The sequence below is a fragment of the Neoarius graeffei genome, chromosome 28 (assembly GCF_027579695.1).
Source record: "Neoarius graeffei isolate fNeoGra1 chromosome 28, fNeoGra1.pri, whole genome shotgun sequence".
Classification (NCBI taxonomy): Eukaryota; Metazoa; Chordata; class Actinopteri; order Siluriformes; family Ariidae; genus Neoarius; species Neoarius graeffei.
The window spans coordinates 17,725,109-17,741,059 of NC_083596.1; the positions used below are offsets into that span (position 1 = coordinate 17,725,109).

General features: G+C 41.6%; 1 protein-coding gene across 1 annotated transcript in view; it reads left to right on the forward strand.

The window, feature by feature from the left end:
• Window positions 1-15,951, forward strand: part of gusb (glucuronidase, beta) — a 78,475-nt gene that overhangs the window by 29,054 nt on the left and 33,470 nt on the right. The gene's annotated exons all lie outside the window — the stretch shown is intronic.

The window sequence follows — 15,951 nt, forward strand, 5'->3', positions numbered from 1 at the left end:
GGGGGGTGTTGATTACATATTTTTTTTTATTTTTTATTTTTTACATTTTTAGTCTGTAGATATCTGTGGAATCACACATGAGCTTATCTGCAATAAGACCAAACTAGACTTTCAGGACAATGCTGAATTAACTGGGGGGCCAAGCTGTGAACAAAGCTGTGTAGGGACCCATTGTGTGTCTGCGTTTTCGTATTATTCATCTTCTTCTGGCTAGAGTGTCTATGCTATGGCAACATATAGAACCATATGGTACAAAGATTTGACATTTGGCACACTATTTATTTGGGGATAGTCCCCTGATTCTTTTCACCAAGTTTCATGATGGCACCTCGAGTGCTTTAGTGTCACCAAAGAGTCAAAGTTGGAGGTGCATTTATGCATGTAACATGATTTTCAAAAATGTACCATTGGATTCCCTGGGCTCAAGTGGAGTTCAGTGCACCCCTTAATATCAATTTCTGCCGTTTAGGATTTTATCAAAAACGCTTAAGTTTTCACAGGTCACAGATTTGATCCAATCTTCACCAAATTGTCATTTGACAAAACTAAGAGGTGCTGCGATAAGCAGAAATGTGTTTTGGCTTATAACTGTTGCTGTTTACTTTAAAGCTAGACGGCCTTTCGAGTTCATAAAATCGGTCAAATTTAATTCTCACTGAAATTTGGTCATTGTGATATGTTTATTTCTGCAATATCTCAAAAAAAAAAAAACCTCAGGCCATTCTGTGGCTGGGAAGTTATTTAATTTGAGGGGATTCCTGAGCAAATAACGTGCATGAAATCGCTCGGTTCGCGCAGTCAAGCAGACAGAGGAAGTCCGTGTGCACATGCAGACACACTTACCTTCGTCTTCTTCTTTTGGGTTTTACGGCAGCTGGCATCCAGCATTACTGCCATCTACAGGTTTACCTTTGACCGTGCACTGACAGTTCCATCATTCTGTCGCTAAACAAGTAGCTGATCACACCGAGGTGCTCTCTGAGCGCCAATGTTTATTAGTTTGGTCCTGCGTTTCCTTTCCTACTTATGTAACATAACGTCTTTTCTTCTCGCTTTCCGTTACTGTAGTCGGTCTTTCACGTTTCATTCGCACACTCACATCCTCCATTTTCCTCTCCTGTTTCAAATTTGTATCCCACAATGCCTTGTGGCAGATTCTACCGTAACTGGATCCATTAACCACTTGCCCACAAAATAAGAAATTTTTCTTGTCCTTTTTTCAGTGAGGTAATATTTTCAAGATTGAAAATATGGTATTTGGTCTTCTAAAACAGCACGGCATTTAAAAATACACTGAGTATATCAATAAAAGATTTTTAAAGAATAAAGTTCTATTTCTTTGGCATATCTGACAGACATAACTCCCATTTTAAAAATCACTTTCATTATCCCTGTTGCTATCGTCAGTGAATTTCTGTCAGATGACCTGACGATAGACTCAGCCATTATGGATCTTTGGTAGTTATCGTGTGGAAGCAGGCTTTATCATTTTTAGGTGTCAACAAATAGAGTTGAAATAGATTAACAGCGAAAAAACTATTTCGTTCACGAGAGAAGCCCACAGTTATTTTTAAAAAATGCTATCGTCAGTCTGTCAGTCAAATGCACCTGACGATAGCAAAATTCAAGCCCTCACCACGCACATGTTGACTGACGCAAAGAGGAAATTCTACTGCGCGTGATTTTTGTGACAGCAGACATTTACTTCCGGGCAAGACTTGGAGTTCTGACAGCTAGATTTCATCAAATAAATCAAGGTAAGATTTTCAGTCAGCTATCCTGACGATAGAAATTTTTGACGATAGAAACATTGAGAATATATTTGTGCATTCATATTTACATTTTTCTGGAGGAAAACTATCGTAAGTTGAGATAAATCGGAGCCACTTGCGACCCTTTCAGCCGACAGGCCATTTCAATGTGTTATTTCCCCGTGAAAGTCACACAGTCGTGTCTATCGTCACTGTTCTGACAATTATTGTTGATATTTCAATTTTGAAAATAAATTTTATCTTTTTTATTTCAATTTTATTTTATTATTTGGTTCTAGTGATGAGGTATTTAATATTATTACTAAATTTGTCAGATTAATAATGTAAGAAACAGTTTTGTTGCTATTGTCATCTAGAGTGTCTGTCAGAATATGATGGTAGACGTTAGTTTGTCTGTCAGATTTTGATGATAGAAACTGATGTGTTTCTATTGTCATTTAGCATGTCTGTCATGTCAGGCTTTTATTAATTAGTTACCAGGACTACTGTCCTAAAATTTACTGTGAATATCCAAGACCCCAAATGCTACTAGAAAAACTTAATAGAATGATCAAAATAATCAATTCAGCAATTTAAGGAGGAGATGGGACTTAACTGGCCTCTGTTATGGTAGAATCTGCCTTGTGCGAACGGGGAAAGCCCACCATGTGATGCATGACGTAGTATCTTGAATTGGGGTCATGGTGAAGCAGGAAAAAATAGCGGAGAATTTAGGGCCACGTGGCTCTAAATTCATTAACTGTTCTATTTTAAAAAAAAAAAACTAATAAAATTGAAAGTCTGTGATTTTGAATTCAGTAGCTTTCAGTCCACTGAACAAAAATAATTGAGTGTCGGGAAAAATTCTTCTTATGACCTACACTTGAAAAATCTGAAAGGCAGTATAGCTTTAAGTAAGATAATTATTGTGTGTGTTCATACTCCTGCAAGTCCCAAGGCCAAAAACTGGCAAGTTGTCATGTCAGCCGCCATATTCAGGGATGAGAATTTTCCGCGGAATTCCGGGTTTTTTCCGCTGAAAATGTCATTTTTGTGAAACATGTAAATCCGTTGAGAAAATTTCGGGGGCGCGAGGCGAGGTTTGTGGTGGCACAAGCAGGCAGGACCACCCGCCAGCATCTTTCGGCAACGCTCATCGCAAAATTAGTTGCAGCTGTGATAACAGAAATCGTCATTGCTTTCTTCAATATTTATGCTGACAACTCACGACGATTTCCGGCAACGTTTTGGCGCTAGTTTCATCTCACTACAATTCACGGAGAAACAAGCTACACGTACACGGTTTTGATCATTTCTTAAGTTCTAGTTATTTTGGTTAGTTTTCAAAGTTACTTTGCCAATATGGCAAAAGTTTTGGACCGCAAAAGTGAGGATCGTGCCAGGGAAATCGATAAATCGAACGGGATAAAGAACTGTTTCCGATGGGCATGGCTCGATAGTAGTGTTACCGTGCAGATAGGGACACAAACTGTGACGACGTGCCTGACGGAACATATCCGAAAAGTGGACGTGCCGGGAAAGGTTCTGTGTAGGGGTGTGCAAAAATATCGATACGGCGATATATCACGATACTTTGTCTTCCGATTCAATATCGATACTCAAAATTTGAATTTCGATATTTTTTCAAATAATAAATCATGTTTCAGACGGGTTGTAAATCCAGTACGACTTCCGCACCTCCGCTCCGCGAGGTGTCGCTGTGCCGCTCCCTCACTGCAAGGCACTCTTCGTCTTCTCTTTTTCCCCGGCGGTTGCAGTGAGGAAAAAAAACAAGCAAGCATGGCTGTTAACGTAAACCTAGAGACGCCGCCGAACTTTAAGGCAGATGTTTGGAGGCACTTTGGATTCCAAAGGAAAGGAGAAAAAAACAGTGAGCTGGACAAAGAGTACGCACTTTGCAAAACCTGTTTCGCTCCAATTAGATATTCAGGTAACACAACAAACTTGCGAACTTACTTAGCACGACACCACCCCGACATATTAGCTCAGCCGGAGCCACCGAAACCCGACCCGAAGCAAACTACACTGGACAGCGCCAAAGTCCTCCCGTCTACTTCAGTGATGTGTGACTTACTGTAACTGTGAACTTAATTTTGTCATTTAAGGCCAAAGGCAAGAAGCTGCACTTATCTTGCATTTTCAATTTTAGTGTGTGTGAGACACTGCATTTTATTTTGAGTATTTACTCAAAGTTCGGAAGAAACATGATTCACTGAGGTTTCAGTTCAGTTTCAGTGTGTGGACACTGACCCACACTGCACTTTGTTTCATAATTGTGCTCAGGGAGACTAAGATGCCCACTGCACTTTTCAATGTGTTTCAGACAGTGTGTTGTTCCTGCAAAATAAGCACAAGTTAAATGTTCTCTGGTTCTCAAGTTTACAAAGAACAAATTGATATTAGTGTTAGCACTGAAATGCATGTGCAGTCTGCAGTGCAAGTTTTAAGTTTTCATAAAACTATTTGATTCTGCTTGTTAAGCAGCACTGATGTGTCCATGCTTACAGAAAAGTTGATAATACTAGCACAGAAATGGGAATTTTCTGTATGTTGTAGTGAAGCAACTCTTGGTTTTGCCAGCAGTGGAATAGAGACACATATATGTCTGGCAAGAGTGTGTAGTTATGTATGTGAAATGTAATTTTACAGTGGTCAATTAATTCTGATTTTCTTCAGTGACATAGATATCGTGATGTGGTTGAAATTTCTTGCAATATATCGATTATCGCAGAATCACTGTACCGTGATATTATTGTTATCGTGGGCAAAATATCGCCATAGTATCGTATCGTGAGGTATCTGGTGATACCCAGCCCTAGTTCTGTGTATTCTGTGCTCAGATATGATCAATTATGGAAACAGAGGAGCTAGAAACATCCAGGAGCACATCAAAACAAAAGAGCACAAAGGTACGTTTTACTTAAATTGTCAAAGATAGAGTCAGGAGGAATCTAATATATCGTTACGGTTACCGCCATTATCGCTCACGATATATATATAATGTCACGGAGTGAGCCGTGACGCTCGCGCACACACACACCTCTCACTCAAGCGCATAGGCAGCAATCTGCCGGCAACGTTCAAACATCTGGGCTGACCTGTCGCTGTGAGTTGCACTTCATTTCCATTACTGTTTTCTGTATGGGTATTACTGGTTTTCAAGCATTTCATACTCCACCGTTTGCCATAGTTTCTAACGAGAGCAGCATTTGTTACGAGTGCAGGGAAAGGCCTACCGGCATTCTAGTAACATTTGTTTGGCTCCACTCAGATGTAAAATGCATCACACATTTCTAAGCATTTTCATCTCCCATCTGTTAAGCATTGTCTATGGTCTAGGAAACACACGTACAAACCGGTTATTTCTAACGTCAAGTTTATTTAGTTCTAGCATTTTTATAACACAAAACAGTTTTTAGTAACTCATCATGCGAACTCCACATACTTCCTGTTTGTTGCGAGAAACCGAGGGACTGTACCATTGGCTTGTTATGGAGGGGTTTCACGGGTGTTTGGTAGAACGGACTATTTTAACGGGGGTGTTTTACTGGTGTTGGGGAAACATGTATTTTACTATGCACTGAAGGGTTTTTGGTTAAAAAAAAATATTTTTGGATGTTTGTATATTTTGTGTTTGTTTCTTTAAATTGTTATTTTGTATTTAGGATGTCATTATTTAGTTGACTGATTAATTTTGCAATTTGGGCTCAACTGTGGGAGGGGCTGCGGGTATGTAAGCTCTGCAGTAGCTCCAGAGCCTCAGTTGTGGTTGGAACATCTTGTTTGAAGGTACTGTGGTTTGGCTGACTAAGACTACGTTCAGACTGCACCCTGAAACGACCCATATCCGATTTTTTTTGCCCATGCGACCTGTATCCGATTTGTTATTGACAATCTGAACGACACAGATCCGATTTTTTCACATGCGACCCAGGCCGCTTGGATATGTGGTCCTAATTCCGATGCATATCCGTTATTTTCACATGCGACTGCAGTCTGACCGGACAGGTCGCATTCATGCGACCTACACGTCATCAACAAGAGACAAACGTCACTATTCTGCGTTGGCTAATCCCGCCTCTTTGGTGGAAAACAACAACATTTGTACAGTTTTCAGAATTTAAATAGACTTTTATAGAATTGATCAAGCTAATGGTGGATTTGGTAGGGACCTGGATGTTAAATCATCCTGTATTACAAGATTATAAGATTGTTCTGGAAATTTCCAGTAATTTGACACCTTCGGTCTCATTAGTCTGCTGCCCACATTAATCAGATTATTGTGCGAGTTCCGCCGCCGCCACAAAAACCACATCGCCAGGTCTCGCCTCATCTCCATGCTTTACTTGCAAACTTGAAGAGTGCGCTTTTTTTTTTTTAACGTATTACGTAGATGTGCTTATTACGTGTCAATTTGCGCATGCGGGACACTTTTGGGTCGTTTTCCGTTCATATTGGAGATCGCATACAAGTCTCATATAATTGGTAATGTGAACGGCCTAACAAAAAAATCGGATTTCACAACAAATCGGATATGGGTCGTTTCAGGTTGCAGTCTGAACGTAGTGTAAAAGTTTTGTTCAGGGTCTTTTTGATTTAGTCTTGCAAACTTGAAGCCTATTTATTTTTGTGTTTTCTTATTTTGTTTGTATAGTTTTCTTTTTGGCAATTTGAACCTTTGGTTGGCCCACTGTAAATATTTGCACTATTTTAAGAAAAGTTTTGAAAATAGAAAAAATAAAAAATATATTTTTGGAGGAAGAAGTTTTCCGGCTCTCTGTCTGCTCCACCGCTATCCATCCTTGCAAATATATATATAAAAAATCTCCTTCTCACCCCCGGCGGGGGGGTGGTATCCATGTCATCCTCAAGCTCGGGTCCTCTACCAGAGGCCTGGGAGTTTGAGGGTTCTGCGCAGTATCTTCGATGTTCCTAGGACTGCGCTCTTCTGGACTGAGGCTTCAGATGTTGTTCCTGGGATTTGCTGGAGCCACTCTCCCAGTTTGGGGGTTACTGCCCCAAGTGCCCCCACTACCACGGGGACCACGCAACCCTTGACCTTCCACATCCGTTCCAGCTGCTCTTTCAACCCTTGATACTTCTCAAGTTTCTCATGTTCCTTCTTCCTGATGTTGGCGTCAGCTGGGATCGCCACATCTATCACCACCACCCTCTTCTGCTCTTTGTCCACCACCACTATGTCCGGTTGGTTAGCCAGGATCTGTTTGTCAGTCTGGAAGCTGAAGTCCCACAGAATCTTGGCCCTGTTGTTCTCAGCCACCTTCTGTGGTATGGCCCATTGGGACTTGGGTATTTCTATTCCATACTGGTTGCAGATGTTCCTGTATACTATCCCAGCCACTTGGTTGTGCCTCTCCATGTACGCTGATCCAGCTAGCATCTTACACCCTGCTACTATGTGCTGGACTGTTTCAGGGGCTTCTTTACACAGTCTGCATCTTGGGTCTGATCTACTCTGGTAGATCCTGGCCTCTATGGCTCTTGTGCTTATGGCCTGTTCTTGTGCTGCCATGATTAGTGCCTCTGTGCTGTCTGTCAGTCCTGCATTATCCAGCCACTGGTAGGATTTCTTGATATCAGCCACTTCCTCTATCTGACGGTGGTACATGCCATGTAGGGGTTTGTCTCTCCAGGTTGTCTGTTCCTCCTCCTCCTCTGCACTCTCATCAGGGTTCTGCTGCCTGAGACATTCACTTAGCAGTTCATCCTTTGGGGCCATCTTTCTGATGTATTCTCGGATTTTCGATGTTTCATCCTGGACCGTGGTCTTGACGCTCACTAGCCCTCGGCCTCCCTCTTTCCGCTTAGTGTATAGTCTCAGGGTGCTGGACTTGGGGTGGAACCCTCCATGCATGGTGAGGAGCTTTCTAGTCTTGATATCTGTGGCTTCTATCTCCTCCTTTGGCCAGTTTATGATACCAGCGGGGTATCTGATGACTGGTAGTGCGTACATGTTGATGGCTCGGACCTTGTTTTTACCATTCAGCTGACTTTTCAGGACCTGCCTTACTCTCTGGAGGTATTTGGCTGTGGTTGACTTCCTTGTGGCCTCTTCATGGTTTCCATTAGCCTGTGGGATGCCAAGGTACTTGTAGCTGTCTTGGATATCACCTATGTTGCCCTCTGGTAGGTCAATCCCTTCAGTCCGGATCATCTTGCCTCTCTTTGAGACCATCCGGCCACACTTGTCCAATCCGAATGACATCCCTATGTCATCGCTGTAGATGCGGGTGGTGTGGATCAGCGAGTCTATTTCTCGCTCGTTCCTGGCATACAGCTTGATGTCATCCATGTAGAGCAGGTGGCTGATTGTTGCCCCACTACGGAATCGGTACCCGTAGCCGCTCTTCGTGATGATCTGACTGAGGGGGTTCAGGCCTATGCAGAACAGCAGTGGTGATAGCGCATCTCCTTGGTATATGCCACACTTGATGTTGACTTGGGCAATGGGTTTTGAGTTGGCCTCTAGGGTTGTCTTCCACATTTCCATTGAGTTCTGTATGAAGGTCCTTAGGTTCCTGTTGATCTTATACAGTTCCAGACATTCCAGTATCCATGTGTGTGGCATTGAGTCGTAGGCTTTCTTGTAGTCAATCCAGGCAGTGCACAGGTTGGTCTGTCTCTTCTTACAGTCTCGGGCGACTGTTCTATCGGCCAGTAGCTGGTGCTTGGCTCCTCTGGTGTTACTGCCAATTCCTTTCTGTGCCTCGCTCATGTATTGAGCCACATGCTTACTCATTTTTGCCGCAATGATGCCTGACAGGGCCTTCCATGTTGTGCAGAGACAGGTAATTGGCCGGTAGTTGGATGGGATGGGTCCCTTCTGGGGGTCCTTCATGATTAGGACTGTCCTGCCTTGGGTTAGCCATTCTGGGTGGGTTCCATCCCTCAGCAGCTGGTTCATCTGTGCTGCTAGGCGTTCATGGAGTGCAGTTAGCTTCTTCAGCCAGTACGTATGGATCATATCGGGGCCAGCTCTTCATCTTTGACACTCTTTCTTGGATGTCTGCCATTGAGATGGTTACTGGTTCTTGTTCTGGGAGGTTGCTGTGGTCAGCTCTTAGGTCCACTAACCATTGGGCATCGGTGTTGTGTGATGCCTTTCTTTCCCATATGTCTTTCCAGTATTTTTCCACCTCAGCTCTTGGTGGGTCTGACCGGTTGTTGTTCCCCTGCCATTGAGAGTACACCTTGGCTGGTTCAGTGGAGAACAGCTTGTTTATTCTCCTGGCCTCTCCTTCCTTGGTGTATCTCTTCAACCGGGTGGCCAGAGCTGTTAGTCGCTGTTTGGCAGTTTCGAGTGCCTCTGGTATGGAGAGTGAGTTGTACTTCCTGGGCGCCCCTTTATTCACCATGTTCCCTTTCTGTAGTTCAGCTAGCTGGCTAACTTCTCTCCTTGCTGCCTTTATCTTGGCCTCTAATCGTCTCTTCCATGGTGGATACTGTTTGTTATGTCCCGAGCCCACCTTGTGTCCAAGCATCTCCATGATTACTGTTGCTGTACTGTGTATCGGCTTGTTGGTCTCAGTGATGGTTCTTGTGGAGATTGTCTTCAGAGCAGCATTCACATCTACTAGTAGATCTTCTGAAGGTACTTGGCAACTCAGCTTCGGTATTCGTCGGGGGCTCCAGGTTTCCAGTTGGGTCACGATCTTCCTTCTCAGGTCAGCAGCTCTTGTGTTGAGGCTGTTAGCTGTTGGGGCTTGGTACCCAATCTCTGGTTGTGGGGATGATGACATCTCCCCGCTGACCTGTCTTCCTGGCTCCCCCTTGCCGTAGCATGTATTTCATTAATCTCTAGTTGTGATAGCAGATTTCGATTATGATTATGGATGTTGGAACACTGGGCTAATAGCTGTTTCTTTGTTAGCCTTGATTGTGGGTTTCGAAGTATCCAATGGTCCCACATTCGCTGCATGTATCCCCTCTCTCTGGGCTTGTATAGTAGCATTCCAGCAAATCCTCGTCCATCGATGTCTTGTTCCAGTAGCCCATTTCTCATCAGTTTGCCCTGGTTCCCTAGCAACTGACGCAGACCTTGTTGACCCGGGCGACGTCTGAGCCGGTATGACTCTATCAGTTATGTTTTCACTCATTCCTGAGGTAGGCTGATATATCATGAGGGGTTTTGCCTAAGGACCCTTACTGGATGATGTTTTGCCCCGACCGGGATCCGAACCCCGATTTCCTGCGTCGTAGTCAGTGAGCGTTACCACTGTACTATCCAGCTGATATATATATATATATTTAGTGGGAAAGGGGGATTGTGAATTGGGCAAATGCCCCCTAGACCAGCATTTCAGAGTTTTTTTTAAATGTCCCATTCTCATCCCTGTATATTGGATTATATCAAAAACCACTTAAAATGTGTCACAGATCACAAACTTTATCCAATCTTACCAAATTTACCACAGATGATTGTCGGATCAAGCCTCAGAAATGTTATTTGTTGGGATTTTTGAGTTCCGAAATAGTTCGCCCGTCACAGCCGATCGAAATTGGCAGGAAAGCCACCAAACAGGAAGTGAGGTCATATCTCAGCAACGTTTTGATGCATCAACACCAAGCTTGGTACATGGACTTGGGACCCCATTTTCAGGAACTCCAAAAACATTTCCTTCATTTGACCAGTAGTGGGTGCTACAAAAAAGCAACAAATCTGTTTGGGCTAATAACTATTGATGGGTTTGCCTTAAAAAAAATTAAATCTTGTCTATGCTGGTTTCTCAAGGCCGACACATGCCAGCTTTTCAAGTCAGTGTAATTGATCTGGCCACCATGCTGGATTTTATCGAACGGTTTAAAAAAAAAAATTCCGCTCCCCATCTCATTTCTCGGACGAATTAATGTAATCAAAATGAATGTTTTGCCCCGTTTTAGTTACTTATTTCAGTCACTGCCCTGTCACTTGGATAAAACATTCTTTAAATCTTTAAACAAAATGTTAACCTCTTTTATCTGGAAAAATTCCTTACCAAGAATAGCTTTTAAAACTTTAACAAAATCTAGAAAGATGGGGGGACTGGCATTACCAGATGTACTATTGGGCCGCCCAGACAAAGGGCCTGACTGGCTGGGTGCAAAGACGCAACAATGCACATTGGATAGACATAGAAGAAGAACTTTGTACTCCTATTTCTACAACTTTACTACCTTTCATTAACAATATAAATGCTCTACATCAAATAACAAAAACATATGTAGTTTATAACACTCTTCAGGCTTGGCAGGATATAAATAGGTTTTGTGGGAACTTTGGTAAGCTTTCCAGGCTTTCCCCTCTATCCTTAAACCCTGATCTGCCACCATCAATCGGTAGCTCCTTGTTTGCAAAGTGGAGAGAGAATGGGATACATCAGTTCCAACATCTGTTTGTCGGGGATACACTTAAATCCTTTGCAGAATTAATGTCAGAATATAAAATTCCAAAATAGGACTTTTATAAATACTTACAAATTCGCCATCTAATAGACGAAAAACGCTTGGCTATGGGACTGACAGATCTCGAGGAAATTTTGGTGAAAGCTACAACCCCGATTCCAAAAAAGTTGGGACAAAGTACAAATTGTAAATAAAAACGGAATGCAATAATTTACAAATCTCAAAAACTGATATTGTATTCACAATAGAACATAGACAACATATCAAATGTCGAAAGTGAGACATTTTGAAATTTCATGTCAAATATTGGCTCATTTGAAATTTCATGACAGCAACACATCTCAAAAAAGTTGGGACAGGGGCAATAAGATACTGGAAAAGTTAAAGGTACAAAAAAGGAACAGCTGGAGGACCAAATTGCAACTCATAAGGTCAATTGGCAATAGGCCATTAACATGACTGGGTATAAAAAGAGCATCTTGGAGTGGCAGCGGCTCTCAGAAGTAAAGATGGGAAGAGGATCACCAATCCCCCTAATTCTGCGCCGACAAATAGTGGAGCAATATCAGAAAGGAGTTCCACAGTGTAAAATTGCAAAGAGTTTGAACATATCGTCATCTACAGTGCATAATATCATCAAAAGATTCAGAGAATCTGGAAGAATCTCTGTGCGTAAGGGTCAAGGCCGGAAAACCATACTGGGTGCCCGTGATCTTCGGGCCCTTAGACGGCACTGCATCACATACAGGCATGCTTCTGTATTGGAAATCACAAAATGGGCTCAGGAATATTTCCAGAGAACATTATCTGTGAACACAATTCACCGTGCCATCCGCCGTTGCCAGCTAAAACTCTATAGTTCAAAGAAGAAGCCGTATCTAAACATGATCCAGAAGCGCAGACGTCTTCTCTGGGCCAAGGCTCATTTAAAATGGACTGTGGCAAAGTGGAAAACTGTTCTGTGGTCAGACGAATCAAAATTTGAAGTTCTTTATGGAAATCAGGGACACCGTGTCATTCGGACTAAAGAGGAGAAGGACGACCCAAGTTGTTATCAGCGCTCAGTTCAGAAGCCTGCATCTCTGATGGTATGGGGTTGCATTAGTGTGTGTGGCATGGGCAGCTTACACATCTGGAAAGACACCATCAATGCTGAAAGGTATATCCAGGTTCTAGAGCAACATATGCTCCCATCCAGACGACGTCTCTTTCAGGGAAGACCTTGCATTTTCCAACATGACAATGCCAAACCACATACTGCATCAATTCCAGCATCATGGCTGCATAGAAGAAGGGTCCGGGTACTGAACTGGCCAGCCTGCAGTCCAGATCTTTCACCCATAGAAAACATTTGGCGCATCATAAAACAGAAGATACAACAGAAAAAGACCTAAGACAGTTGAGCAACTAGAATCCTACATTAGACAAGAATGGGTTAACATTCCTATCCCTAAACTTGAGCAACTTGTCTCCTCAGTCCCCAGACGTTTACAGACTGTTGTAAAGAGAAAAGGGGATGTCTCACAGTGGTAAACATGGCCTTGTCCCAACTTTTTTGAGATGTGTTGTTGTCATGAAATTTAAAATCACCTAATTTTTATCTTTAAATGATACATTTTCTCAGTTTAAACATTTGATGTGTCATCTATGTTCTATTCTGAATAAAATATGGAATTTTGAAACTTCCACATCATTGCATTCCGTTTTTATTTACAATTTGTACTTTGTCCCAACTTTTTTGGAATCGGGGTTGTACAACATTAAAAGGAAAAATCTCTGTAATCTATAATGCTTTGTTGGACCACGTTAGCTCTTCCTCAACCCCTCTTAGGAACATGTGGCAGAAGGATTTGGGATGTGCCTTTGACGATGATCAGCAGGATACTATATGTCAGAATGTTTTTTCCTCACTGTCCTGTAATAAAATAATCGGACAAAATTATAAATTTATGCATAGGACGTATCTTACTCCACTCCGCCTAAGTAAAATGTTCCCTAACTCATCCACCAGATGCCATCATTGTAAAACATGTAAAGGGTCAATGCTTTTTGGGAGTGCAGGAAACTAAAATATTTCTGGAAGGCAGTACATGACCTAACTGTTAAGGTTGTGGAAACTCCGCTGGGCATTACACCAACACGGTACCTTTTCGGTACGGAATTGGACAAGACACTGGACACCACGCGCAAGAAGAGGATTACCATAATATCCTATATAGCAAAGAAATGCATCTTGCTCAACTGGAATCAACAGAGACCCCCATCATTTAATTTGTTTTAACAAACCTTAAATGAAACGTTAAGACTGGAACAACGTACATATGCCCTAAAGAATAAGGGGGATGCCTTTCGGAGGATTTGGGAACCGCTTATGGACCTCTGACACTACCATATTACATGTAATGGGTTTGACATGTTTACATAACATATACAGATGATGAACTGTGACCATGGACTGAGTCCATTTAATTTGCTGTATTTTGATGTTTGTTTGTTCTGTACTGTTTTCTTTCTCCTTTGCTCATTTTCTATGCATGTTTTAAAATGTTAAAAATAAATAAAAAGATAATTGAAAAAAAATTCCACAGGTGACAAATTTTGTTCAGTCTTCACCAATTTGGCATAGATGATCTTCAGACAACGCCTCACAAAATTTACCAGATGGATGTTTTATTTTCAAAAACCAATTGTCTGTTACAGCATAACGACCTTGCCAAACAGGAAGTGGGCTCATATCTCGGCCAATCTTTGGTCAGTTAACATGAAACTTAGTGTGAGTTGACAAAATGACATGAAGTGTCCAAGGCAACTATGCCCTGTGAGATTGCTTGGCCCCTCATTGCTGCTTGCGGCTATATTTTTCTGTGGGTTTGTCGTTAAGAAACTGGCTGTACCACATATTCTGAGCCAGGGCTTTGAACCAGAATTTTTTTCCTATTGGTTCGTTCCGAACAGAAACGGAATTTTAACGTTTCCGGTTTTGGGTTCCACCATTAAATAGACGTTCCCTAACCGGTTAGAACAAAAAAATTTCATTCCCGGAACGGTTAATTACGTTCCCTGTCAGCTGTTTAACAAATGGCTATAAAATTATGTCTCCGTCTCATCCAGCTTAAGCCAAATGTAGGCTAATTCTATTACAACCTTCATTAAATAAGACAAGAAATAATTCAAAACAATTATTATTTCAAATGTTGGCGATTTGGATTCTCAGTATGTCTTCCCATCTACACAAACAGAAAAAGTGCCAAAAATGAAAGATAATTCGTTTAGTGTGTTACCAAAGGCTAGTCAGGCCCTATGCATTGATAGGCTAACAGAGGTTAACGTCATTTAATATTCGCGAGCCTCTCATTAACGTGGACAAATATATTGATATCGTGTTTGAAGTTGACGTTTTTGAATAACGATAGACTGCAATATTTACCTCTTATTTAAGATGTGGAGACGTGATAGTAGTCCACCCTCCCGCTCTCTCCATTCAGTCAGCGAACGTCACACAGGAAGTGAACCCCAGCGGGTCATAGAAACTTGCGCAGGAGAAGAATGACTTTTTTATTTGTAGGCTACGGAAACTTTGAGGAACGAAATAAAAACCGGTATTAACCGGTTACCATTATTTTTAATAAGCGTTTCTGTTCCGGAGCATAAAAAATAATAAAGTTTCTGGTTTCGTTTCTGTTCCATGTGAAATAGAAAAAGTTCCCGGTTTTCGTTCCTTGAACCGGTTCAAAGCCCTGTTCTGAACCCATATTAGCATTTTAAAATATTTTATCTAGGTGCATTGTATGCATTTGGTAAAGATAAAGATGTAAAACTTTTTGAATTTTACTCTCTGATCGACAAATGCTGTTGTAAGTTATTGCAAAAGAATGAACTTGCGATTCCTACATATTAAGCTTATCACTCAAAGTTTCTCTAGACTGTTACAATCATGTTATTATGCGGGATAAAACCCACACCGGCATATGCCAATGGCTGGTGTTACTCATGCTTGTTGTATGAAATTAATAAATATGGAGAAATCCCAGAACAGCTATCGTGAGTAACTTTAGCTATCTAGCTAAAGAGCTTCTCAACTTGTCAACGATACAAATTCCACACCGAGGATAAATCAACGGACTATTATTCATTCACAGTCAAATAAATTACAAAGTAATAAATGTCTTCTCTGTTGAGCAAGAAAAAAAGTGAAAACTCCACCAGTTCTCGATCTCTTTCCCTCATACAGTATAATATGATATAGGGTGTTTATTCCAGGGCTTTGAACCGGTTCAAGGAACGAAAACGAAAACCGGGAACTTTTTCTATTTCACATGGAACAGAAACGAAACCAGAAACTTTATTATTTTTTATGTTCCGGAACAGAAACGCTTATTAAAAATAATGGTAACCGGTTAATACCGGTTTTTATTTCGTTCCTCAAAGTTTCCGTAGCCTACAAATAAAAAAGTCATTCTTCTCCTGCGCAAGTTTCTATGACCCGCTGGGGTTCACTTCCTGTGTGACGTTCGCTGACTGAATGGAGAGAGCGGGAGGGTGGACTACTATCACGTCTCCACATCTTAAATAAGAGGTAAATATTGCAGTCTATCGTTATTCAAAAACGTCAATTTCAAACACGATATCAATATATTTGTCCACGTTAATGAGAGGCTCGCGAACATTAAATGACGTTAACCTCTGTTAGCCTATCAATGCATAGGGCCTGACTAGCCTTTGGTAACACACTAAACGAATTATCTTTCATTTTTGGCAATTTTTCTGTTTGTGTAGA